Source organism: Apis dorsata, unplaced genomic scaffold (assembly GCF_000469605.1).
Source record: "Apis dorsata unplaced genomic scaffold, Apis dorsata 1.3 scaffold_217, whole genome shotgun sequence".
Taxonomy (NCBI): Eukaryota; Metazoa; Arthropoda; class Insecta; order Hymenoptera; family Apidae; genus Apis; species Apis dorsata.
This window is the reverse complement of record NW_006263500.1, coordinates 656,331-667,896: the sequence shown is the minus strand read 5'-3', so window position 1 is coordinate 667,896 and position 11,566 is coordinate 656,331. Positions and strand designations below refer to the sequence as shown.

Sequence of the window (11,566 nt, the reverse complement as noted above, 5' to 3'; positions counted from 1 at the left end):
TTTTTTTTTTTTTTTAAAAGAGGAAGTTAAAACGAAGATTGCACAATCACCATTCAATTAGCACAGTAACGAGTTTTCATCTGGTTTTATTTACGTAACCAGCGGTAAATCGCGATATGAGATCATACAAGCGAGCAATCATCGGCGTGCTTTCACGCCGATCGTTTTACGATTATTACCTGCTATTTCGATCTCTGTGTTAGTTAAGGTAAACAGAGATCTAGAAAGAAAATACGAAGAGATCGAGAAAGAAAATACGGAAAGAGCGATACGAGTTAATACTTGCTTATAAAAGTGATTCAAAGAAAGTGAGAATAATTTTCCAGCTGCAAATGTATTTTTACCTGCGCCAGGTCTCGTAACAAATTCGTGCGGACAGATCGCTCATTTCCTTTGAACGCGCGTTGAAAGCAGAAAGAACGTGACAGGGGAGAAACAAATGACGTCACGCGATTCTACCTCGAAGAAACCGGCTATTCAGTTCGCAAATCTTCGAGCCTGAATAGGAGCGTTCAGGGTCTAAACCCTGGTTGGTCTGGTATAGACGCAGATTAGTCCACGAACCTTTGTACCTTCGTCTCAGGTAGAAGAGAGATCTGACCGATAAACTTGAAACTTTGTTCCAAAAAGGAGTAGGAATACAGGAAACGTCTTATCCTTTGATTACATGGAAATCATCTCTTTTTGACGTAGATCTGCAAAAGGATGTAATAATATGCTTAAAGTAACTTTAGCCTCAGCTGGTAGGTTGGGGTTAAAACGACGCTCATTGTTCTTTTGAAGCTTGTTGGTATCTGATTACTCGTCTGGTTGAAGTACAAGAGGGTTAAAATTATTCCTGTTAGTAACTCTCCATGACGTGTACAATATTGTATACCAAAATCAATTCTATTAAGAATAGAAGAAAATTAAGAATAGAAAATTAAAAATAAAAATAAAAATATATATATATATCTAGTTTTTCATAAATCAGGATAAAATTTATTTTCTTTTTTTTTTTTCTTTTTGTCTCTCAAAAATTCTATTTGCATCGTATACGAATCAATCTACCAGCTGAGAGGGATTAACAAGTTTTGCAATAACGTAACGTCTTACCAGGATCAAGGTGTGCTCGCCTTGAACGTAACGCTTCACTTCAATAAACATACGCACACCGACATTCGTAAATTCCAGTCACGTCCTACACGATTGCGTTCAGAATCAGATGAAACTGATAACGAATACATTACGACATTTTTACGGTGATTTGTTCCGTTGGAGTCCAGGGCCAAATGACAACAGCCAATAGGAAGACTTGATGTCGGCACGAGTGATGGCAATGACCCGAGCATCGTGCGAATCCCTCGATCGGGTCCAGCTGGTGCTGGGGCGCAGTCGACAAATAGATTTCGCGCATTTTCCACCTCGCGAGCACTCTATCCATTTCCGAGCGGGATGAGTCAGGCTTCCACTCGAAGCTACCGGTCACTCTTCTATTTTAATAATTGCCGTAACGGCCCACCTCTAATTTTACCTCGACAAGAGAAGCGAGACAGAATAGCCGCTGACTGCGCACTGCGATCTGCCCTTTTCGTACTTCGTTAACATATGCACTTTTGTTATAATCAAATTACAGCTGGAAACATGAAACATATGAACGAAGTCAATTAACCATGTCGCACGATTTCATCCGATATGCGTTCTATTACGCATTCCACAGCCTCCAAATTGAGCCGCGACGAATTAATGTCTGTTTCTTACCTAATTTCTAAATAAGTGGAATGTAAATTTCCTGATGTCGTAAGTATATAGAGATGTCCCACGTATATACCGTGTAGGTCCTAGTTTAGAATTAAAGAAAAATGAGAAAAGTTAAGGATGAGAAATCATTACTTAAAAATTAATTAGAAAAGATGAAAAACTTACATTATGTTACTGATAAAATGTTATTTAGATGTTATTTGAATTATAGCTGATCTATTACTATGCCTGTAATTTGTAATAATTTGTAAATTAATATACAACATGATCGGTATAATTCTATAAAAAAATATAACCTCAAAAAATCTATTGTTAAGATATTATAAGAAATATAAGCAATAGAGGATAATAATTACGTTTAGAATCTTCTGAATGACTAAGGATGAGATAGAAATCGATCGTCGAATAATTGATATTTAATCTGAGGATTAAATTGTTGTGGAATAAACATCGAAATACCGAACAGCTTTTTCCATTTCTCTTAACACTGCCTGTGAAACATGTTATTCATAACATCCTTATATTTACGTACACGTTCGAATTTATCGTCGTACGTGCACTGTTTACAGCAAACATTGCTTTTATTCCAGTAATGTAAAAGGAAAAAAACAGTTTGTTTTAAAACACATGCAGAGAATGAAAATATGGATTTGGAAAAATGAGTCGTCGTAGACAAAGAATATGTAAAGTGTACACAAACAAAATACTATACATATAACACAATTTTGAAAAAATCAGGATAAAAACTTAAAACACTAAAAAAACAATTGCTTAAATGTATTTCTTTGATTGTTAATTAAAAATCTTCACTTGTATAACGTAAAAATTAACACAACACTTTCTTAGTGCGATCTTGATGTAAAACCGCCAAAATGTCTTAGATGTCGCTGTAATCGCATATTTCTCGATAAGGATCGTTTTCAATCGAAATCGATGCGAATCGATCATATCCATGCATGCTTTCCGTGCTCCTCTCTGCTCGATAACCGATGGAAAAAATCTGGAATTCCCAGTGGGTGGACCAGTTCTTCGTCCCCGAAGATATCTGAGCGTGGCGATCCTTTCACGTTGTACACATGAAACTCGTTCGTTCTGGCGAATGTATATATGCGGTTGCAAAAATCGTGTCATTCTATTATCGATCGATTTATCGAATTTTAAATTCAAAAAATTCTACGAATACATATATAAGTAATAACAATTAAATTTCTTAGAAAGTTATAGATACTTTTCCTTAATAATTATTCAATTTTTTTTTTAATTGAATGTTTTTAATTGAATGTGAGACAAAAAAAATATGACATAATTTTTGATTCTTGAGAAAGTTATGAACGAAGAATTAGACTTCGATAAGGAAATCTATATTCTTTCATATATTTCACGTTATATTTCTATACTAATCATTCATGGAAGTACATAATTCTTCTTGTATCAGCTTTCCTGATATTATATCTTTCAATGGTAATAAAACACTAGTTACGAATCATATTACGTATTCATTTGCAAATCAAACAAAACAGTCTGCATGTTATGATTATTTTGTTTCCAACTACTTCGAAAAATAAACCAATTTTTCTCGATCGACGGGCAGGGAAACACGTCGTTCTATGATTTAGATTTCTTTTATTTCCGAAGCTTTGTATGCACATATAACGATCAACGGTGTAACAATACTATCTCTGCCGATCGCAATCAAAAAACTCTCTTTTTTTCTCTAATTCTCTCTCTCTCTCTCTCTCTCTTTCTCTCTTTTTCTCTTTCGTACATGCACGCGTCCACATTTTTCCTCTTTCTCTCTCTCTTTGATAAAGTCAAACACCCATTCCCTCAATTCCTTTATTATATATTTCCTAATTTCTTGCGCATTATGCAAAGTGAATAATCGGTATCTCCACCATGGAAATACATCTCGTTACACACGTAATTTTGTAATCGAGCAACGAGTCTTGCTCTATGAAAATCGTCGTGAAGACCGCTCGCTCGAACATAAATTCGAGAAGAACGCTCGTATAATACTGTTTTGGTTTCGCCTTCGAATGAAACACATCGCATTATATTATCGAATATTTCTAACAACGTCGTTCCTCGACGTCGAAATAAGAGACGATTCTTAGCGAATTTTATTATTATTATTTTTTAATCTCTTTATTTTTTTTTTTTTCTTTTAAACGCGACATTGATAGATTATCTCTTTTAGATTTTTTTCCCCAAATTTTCGTAGAATTTTTTTTTCTCGTAGAATTAGAGACGAAGCGTAGAGAAGTATAGTAAAGTTTCTCTTGGAAGATAGAAATCGTTCCTTAAGAACGAAGATCTTAAGATTTTTAATCTAAGAATCTTTGTTGCGTTTTATGAAGGTCGTTGGGTCTCGTATACACTGACGAGCAGTAATTAATATTGATGATTATTTAATAGATATTGTAATTAATACTCCCTGCAAATGGCGATGATACACTTATTTTTCAAAAGGTAAAAAATTTCAGGATAAATATCATCTATAATATAAGTTACAGATTATTATGCACTTCGTCAAAAGAATATTTATGGAATATATTACGTTCTTTAAACTATGAGCTCTTCACTCGTCAGTCTACACGTATCCTTACGATTCTAAGCGTTCTCATTTAAAGACACTACTAAAAAGTATGCTAGTCCACCTTTCAAATTCTCGAGAACGAACCATGAAATATATGCGTGCAATCGAGGAATCGCTCGATACAGTGTGACCTATAAAAAATCTATGTCTTTCTCGAGCATACAGTAAAGCATCGATTCGATGATGATTACGAAGGAAGCTGCTAAGAGAACGTCGAAAACGAACCATCTTTTTTTTTTCTTTTTCTTTTTTACGATGTACAAACTCTTCCAGGCAGGAAGAGGTTTTAGCCTGAATTTATATTACATATATAATACATATGTAATATTATTTATATTACATATATAAGTGTCGTTTACATTATAAACACGCTAAATACCTGAGAGAAACGTGATCACGAGCGTATGTCGACCGATTATCGTTGACATTATTTCCATTACTTTTACAAAGATATAGAATGCCAAACGTTTTCGTTGCTAGCCGACTATGTAATTCACTACGTTCTCACGATAGAAATATTATATATATCGAAAATTTCGATGATATTCTTATGCGATAAGAGCGGTGTAATCGGTAAAAAAGTAAACGCTCAAAGAGACATCGATTATGGAATTTGTTTGTCGTCGAGTTTATGGAAAATCTTAACATCGATCTATATTGCACGAAAAATCTATAAATCTGATTTATCGATGAGATGAATTTCGTCGAACAATGTCTGTTTTTTTTTTTTTTGCATCGTCGATAAATTGTACAATTTATTTTATATTCAGATTGTATAATATAGATGAGATGAATAAACGAGATAATGCTTTATTACTTTGTAAATGACGCATGTACCATTAATTGTCGAATCGAGAAAGATGATAATACAGTGATACAATAGTGCTTCATTTATCCAAATTATATTTATTCGAAATGAACGAAAAATGATAGTAAAAAAAATTGGCAAACTTTCATCAACTTATCATATGAAATCCTATGTATCCAATATAACCTATTTGACTCTCGATAGGTTCAGATAAATGACGCATTCTAACGTATCTACTATGTTTCTTATTTTCCAGTCGGTATAATACCTCGAAACTGAAGTTGTAAAGTTATATTAGCGTTATATTGAATACCTTTCTTCTGTTCTGTCCATTTGTATATTTATTTAATTGATGAATAAAAAAATATTATTAATATTAAATATCGCGGGAGAATACACTTCATGTCACTGGTAACGCCCCTATAATCGCGAACGCGGCGCCTATGTCTTACTAACGAATGCAGATCGTATTGTACAAAGTCAGTCGCTGCTCGGGAATGGTAAAAGACGGTCTCACCGATGATTTATGTCACGTTACCGCATTATACGTACATGCTTACGAAGCTATTCTTTAAAAATGTAAATCTTTCACTCTCCCCTCACTCTCATAGTCTTAATCACAAGAGGAGGAAGCGGCGAGGAACGTGTGTACTGTCCAATTTCAAAAGGCGATACATTATTTTAAGTATACTTTCTAATTTTACGTTCTAACGGATTCTTTCTTTCTCTCTTTCATTCTTTTCATAGAAAGAAAAGCTGTATACCGGAGGATACTTTCAAAATAACCCATCAAACGTACGACGTTACCGTGTGGAAAAAAAACCGACATAACCTCTATCTCTCAGTATGCTCTACGTAATAAAAATTGCTTCCAGGCATGTCACATAACCAATTATGAGATCAAAGTAAGTCTCAGTGGATTATAAGAAATATTTTATACAGAATGAAGATTCGAAATAATTCCAAATAATTTCGATCCCGTTATTAGTCGCAAAACATGCGTTGAGGCAAATCTTATTGTATAGATATTACACTGTAAAAGTATTTCAATATATGAATTCATTTGTATTCAGGTTATGAATTCATTTTAAAGTAAATTCTCAAGAGTTTGCTATTGAGAATACTTTTTGTAAGTAAGAAAACTGCATTGATAACGTCTTAAAGTAACTTTCACAATGTCCATTTGTCAAAAATAATTCTCGAGAACAATTTTAGAGTTTTTTTTACTTTCAAATGAATTCAAACCTTAACAAAATATCACTTCGTGTTCTCGATAGTTATTTTAATGCTGTGAACATTTTACTTAACGAAATCACGTGCAATTTGTGCTCGAACAATGTTCTATCAAGAACAAAGGTATTTCGATTTCTCTTCTAGATCAGTTGTCTTTATTTCCTATTCTAAATACGCTTAACCGCACGTCATGATAAAGGAAAGGAACGTATCATTTATGTCTCTCGCTGAACTCTCGATCAAATGGCGAATTACGGTTAATGAACGTATGAATCAAAGCGAATTGTGCGCGGTTACGGAATCGCGATTACATTTAAGGTCAGCTCTTGCGTTGGGAGTAGTTTTCAATCAGTCAGCTTAATTCCACGCTTGGAATTCGATTTTCACGCATGCCGGGGAAACTCGGTGCGATTCGAGGTCGAAGTGGGTTTGTATTTATGTATGTATTTATATATGTATATGTATATGTTCGAGCACGTATGTTCATTAACGTATTTTGTTGGAAGATGCTGCGCCGTAAATTCTGTAAGCAGATTCTGACATCGTGTTGCAATACGAAAAGCATAAGACTGTATGTGAATAATAAAATATGTATATTAATGTAATATACAATAAATATTTGTAAAATTAAAGCGTAATAATGTTCGATGACCATCCTCCTTTAATCGTTCTACGATTTTTCTATATTTTTTTTTTTCTTTCTAATTAATGATATGTAACAAATACGAGCATGAATTTTAAACCAACGTTCCTGTGCCTCTCACATCGTCTAACCTCTCCATGACAGTGAGAACGTACGAATAATAAAATTGATGAGAAGATCCCAGATAGCAATCGATGCTTTAAAGATATTCACAATTATTTTCAAGGATATTAGTATAAGATTGAACTTAAGAATATCTTATAAATATAATTATTCTTATGCTAATATATGTAATTGAAAAAAAAAATTGCTTTGTAATTTTTTTTTTAAAATGTTTTTCCAAAAAAAAAAACATTTCTTTGCTGTCTGGGACACGAGCGCGAGTAGAAATGGCTGGAGGGTGAGACGGACTAAATAAACAAAATCAAGTGTACAAATAAATATAAAACGTATATTTAAATTAAATGCCACAAAGTATCTTGTTGTATGTTCTTGCGTCATGAACGAAGTCAGAGCTGTACTAGATTTTTTTTCTTCCGCCTCATTTACTTCTTCTCTTCATATTCTTTCCCTCCACGTGAAATTACAGTGCTCTGAGACGACGAACGAACGTATTATCTATGTATACACACGCGCCATTTTATACGCGGAATAACGGAAAAAAAAAAAAAAAGCAGAATCGTACTTTCTGTCGCTTCGAACGCGTACCGCGAATTCGGAACCGGAAGCAAACAGTTCATGCGAATCGACTCCACAATTCTTTCTCTCTCTTTCATTCTTTCTCTCTCATTCTCTTCCTTTTTGTTTCTTTATCTCTCTCTTTCTCTCTCTCTATTAAACTCTAAAAATAAAAGAGGAAACTTTGCAACGATATGCAAAGCCAACGGAAAAAATTTTTTTTTTCCTTCTTTTTCTTTTCCCCTTTTTCCTCTTTAAAACGGTCGATTCTCTAACACACCGCAAACATACAATTCTTTTCTTCCTCGTTTTAAGCGTACTCAGTCTTATGCGAGCCACGAAATGTCTGGTGCACCACAGTTTCACGCGGGTTCGTTAAATCGTAGCGAATCTGACGAGCAAAACGAAAATACTAGACGCGTGATCCGGACTGACGAATTCTATTTAACGAAAAGGAAAGAGCAAGAAAAAAGAATACAAATTAAATTAGTCGAAACGATCGATCGAACGTAGGAAGGTCGTGTTTCTATATCATCTAAGGAAACAGCAATAACAAAATGTATAAGCGATAAAGAGAATGCTCAAATTGAAAACGAATATTATTATAACGAGTGATTTTCTCCCGTGATTTTTTCTTTTTCTTCTTTTTTTTTCTTTTTCTTTTTTTTTTTTTTTTATTGGATACGTAAGCGTAAACGAGAAGTTAGATAATACGCAGGAAATAATAGCATCGATAGAAAATCTATCGCGCTTCGTATCCACGTCGTGTTTAAACTCGCGAGAATCGAGTTGCGGATAATTCGTACGAGACGAAAGTGTTCCTCTTGAACGTGTCTCTTAATGTTTATATCATGATAAACAATGAAATTAGTATTATTGCTGTGCATTCGCTTAATCGTGGACTATTATTATTATTGCTTTGCGAGATTTTTCCATTTTCTTTTTTTTTTCTTTTTTTTTTTTTTTTTTTTTTAATCTTTCCTTTCGAACGATCACGAACCACACTTTCGAACGATCGTGATCATTTCTTCATTTTCTTCGCAAAAAAACGATAAGAAATAATCTTATCGATTGTCTACGATGGATAGCGATTTTTTTTTCTTTCTGTTTCTTTCCTCTGTTTGTTTGTGTTGTTGTTTTTTTTTGTTCGACGTACAGCGTTTAAGGGTTGTTAATTATTGTTTTTTTCTTCTTTTTCTTTTTTTTCTTTTTTTTGTATGTCTGTCGTTTTAATCGGTATTATTTACAACCTCGGACCGCTCGAAACTTACTCGAAGCTCGCGCGCGAAATAACATCGATCGATGAACACTAACGTGTGGTACGTAGTAGATACTATAGTTGGTAGTAGTAATAGTCTAAAAAAGATCATACACATATTTCGCGCATGCACGCAGCATTTCGTGCGCTACAAGCATGCACAGGGCACTTGTTATGTACAGGAGATATTCACACGCTATACGTACACGTGTACATCGTTAAATATACGGTCTACGTAAGATTTTTCTCGAATATACAGCGTTTAAGGTACACTCGGAAACGAGCGGTTAACAGCATTCGACGCCTGTAAATTTTTTACTACGATTTTTTCTCTCTTCAATTTTCTCTTTCTCTCTCTCTCGTTCGCTCGCTCGCTCGCTCTCTCTCTCTCTCTCTCTCTCCTCAATAGAATTATTTTTATATACATATAGATTTATATATGTATATATATAATATATACTTATATAGATTTTTTTTTCGATACCATAGGTACATGTAATTGCTTACGCGATTTATGTACAAATTATCACGGTTTCAGGTAGCCGAGAAGATCAGTAATTAAACGAAAACGAAATCCAGCCATGTCGATCCGTCAATCTCATATTTTTTTCCATTCGCGCGTATTCGAATGATAATTTATTGCTATCGGTACTTTTTTTTTTTTTTTTTTTTAATTTTCTATTCATCTCTTCAATTTTATTTTTCAATAATATATTTCGATGTTCAATCGATGAATCTCGCTCGAGAATTATTATTTCTTTGCAAGAAACACGCTGCTACTCGCTACTATGGTCGCTAATGAATCCTTTAAGGCGAAATTTATGGCTATAATCGTAAGGCGATGCAAGTCGTTTATACGGTCGATGAAGAAATCGTGGTGTAGCTTGCAAACGAGCGAACGCATCGATCGATCATCGTCCAAGTTCGATTTATATCGAACAGAACAATAGCGGTCCGATATGACTGTTCTCGTTTTCGAATAATAGCGGTAATAATAACATCGCTGGCATTATTAATTTATACTGCGCGGTAACGAAAAAAAATCAACGTCCCTTCGTCGGCTCGACATGACGTGCCATCCACGTCTTTTCTTCTCTATCCCTTAGACTAATTTCTCTCTCCATACTCATTTTCTATTTTTCTCTATCTACTGATAATTATTATTATTATATCCCCTCCCTTCCCTTTTGTTTCATCCTTTCTTTTTTTTTTTTTTCCATTTTTCTTGCTACGTTCATCGATAAAACGAAATGTTACAATTTATCGAATTAACGACGCCATACACACGGAAAAGCGGAAACGAAACAGTACCTCTTTCAACGCTTAAAAACACAATGTACGAATTTAATTTTTCTAAGCGGCAAACAATTGTAATCGAACTAAGCGCAAATTTATAACGTTCCTTCTTCCCAATTTTTTTCCTTTTTTCGAAAGATCGAACAATCATTCGTTCCTATTTACTTCATCTCTTCTCTCTTTATTTCATCTCCTATCATTTGGCCGCCTATCTCACTTCTCTCTTTCATTAACGCGTACGCACGATTTAGAATAATCTTGACTAATCAGTTAAATATCACAATCTATGATAAGAAGTTCATAAATATATGTATATATATGTATATATGTATATATACACATATATATATATATGCATAAATATATGTCACCAGTCACGCCATGCTGGAAAAACCGACACAGCGTCGCAAATTAGAACCGACACAGTTTTACAAAAATAAATTGTCTCGGATGTGTTAATGTGTGATGGTGGTGTGAACGTTACCTACTATATACTCGGGATAATGTGTACGGCTTGCTATACTCGTTTGTCAAAAAATTCATCGAATTTCCTCCTAAATTTTTCATCAACTTACACTAGAAGAAGAAGAAGAAGAAGAAGAAGAAGAAGAAGAAGCTAATTTTATCTAAACGAAATTCTCTGTAAGTGTTATTGCTTCGAACAAAACGATATTTCTTTACCAATAATAGAACATACCAATTAGAATTTTCAATAATTTTTCAGAAATAATGGCATTAAACGAGTCATTGTTTAACGCATTCTATGACACGTACACGATTGTACGTAAACAAGATCGTAGTAGAAAAAGCGAAAGAAAACTAGAAGAAGAAGAAGAAGAAGAAGAAGAAAAAGAAATAGAACGGAAAAGAAGAAAACGGAGAACAACGATACGTGATGAGGTTGTAGGTGTATGTGTATATGTATATACGTAAAAAGAGATCGTGATAAAAAAAATATATATATGTATATATGTATACTATGATCTATGTATGTACATGATGAGACCCTCTGTACGCGGACCGAATTTAATTGGAAAATAAGTTGAAGTTTCTACGCGCACGACAATTCGATGATCGGCCACTCATGGCTAACTACATTTACATATTATCTTATTAAACGTATTTACAGGAGGACAATGTCGTAAATCTGATTATTCTCTGGTAGATTGGTATTTACAAAAAAATTCCTGGCTGGTGTTTTTCACGTTTTTCGCAGAAAAAATGCGTGTCACTCAGCGGTGTATCTTCGAAAAGAAAGAAACCCAACGAACACTACTTACTCGTTTTAGCTACTCTTATTTAGCTATTCTTTTT

General features: G+C 34.0%; 2 long non-coding RNA genes across 2 annotated transcripts; one reads left to right on the top strand and one right to left on the bottom strand.

Moving 5' to 3' along the window:
- Positions 1-15: 15 nt before the first annotated feature.
- LOC116185570 lies at positions 16-1,927 on the bottom strand. Its single transcript, XR_004150418.1, has 4 exons — positions 1,906-1,927; positions 1,741-1,820; positions 1,096-1,615; positions 16-695 (listed from the first exon to the last, which is right to left on the bottom strand). It is a non-coding gene; the product is annotated as an uncharacterized LOC116185570 (long non-coding RNA).
- Positions 1,928-5,580: 3,653 nt separating this feature from the next.
- LOC116185554 lies at positions 5,581-7,693 on the top strand. The gene is made up of 2 exons (XR_004150396.1): positions 5,581-5,788; positions 5,892-7,693. It is a non-coding gene; the product is annotated as an uncharacterized LOC116185554 (long non-coding RNA).
- The last annotated feature ends 3,873 nt before the right edge of the window (positions 7,694-11,566 follow it).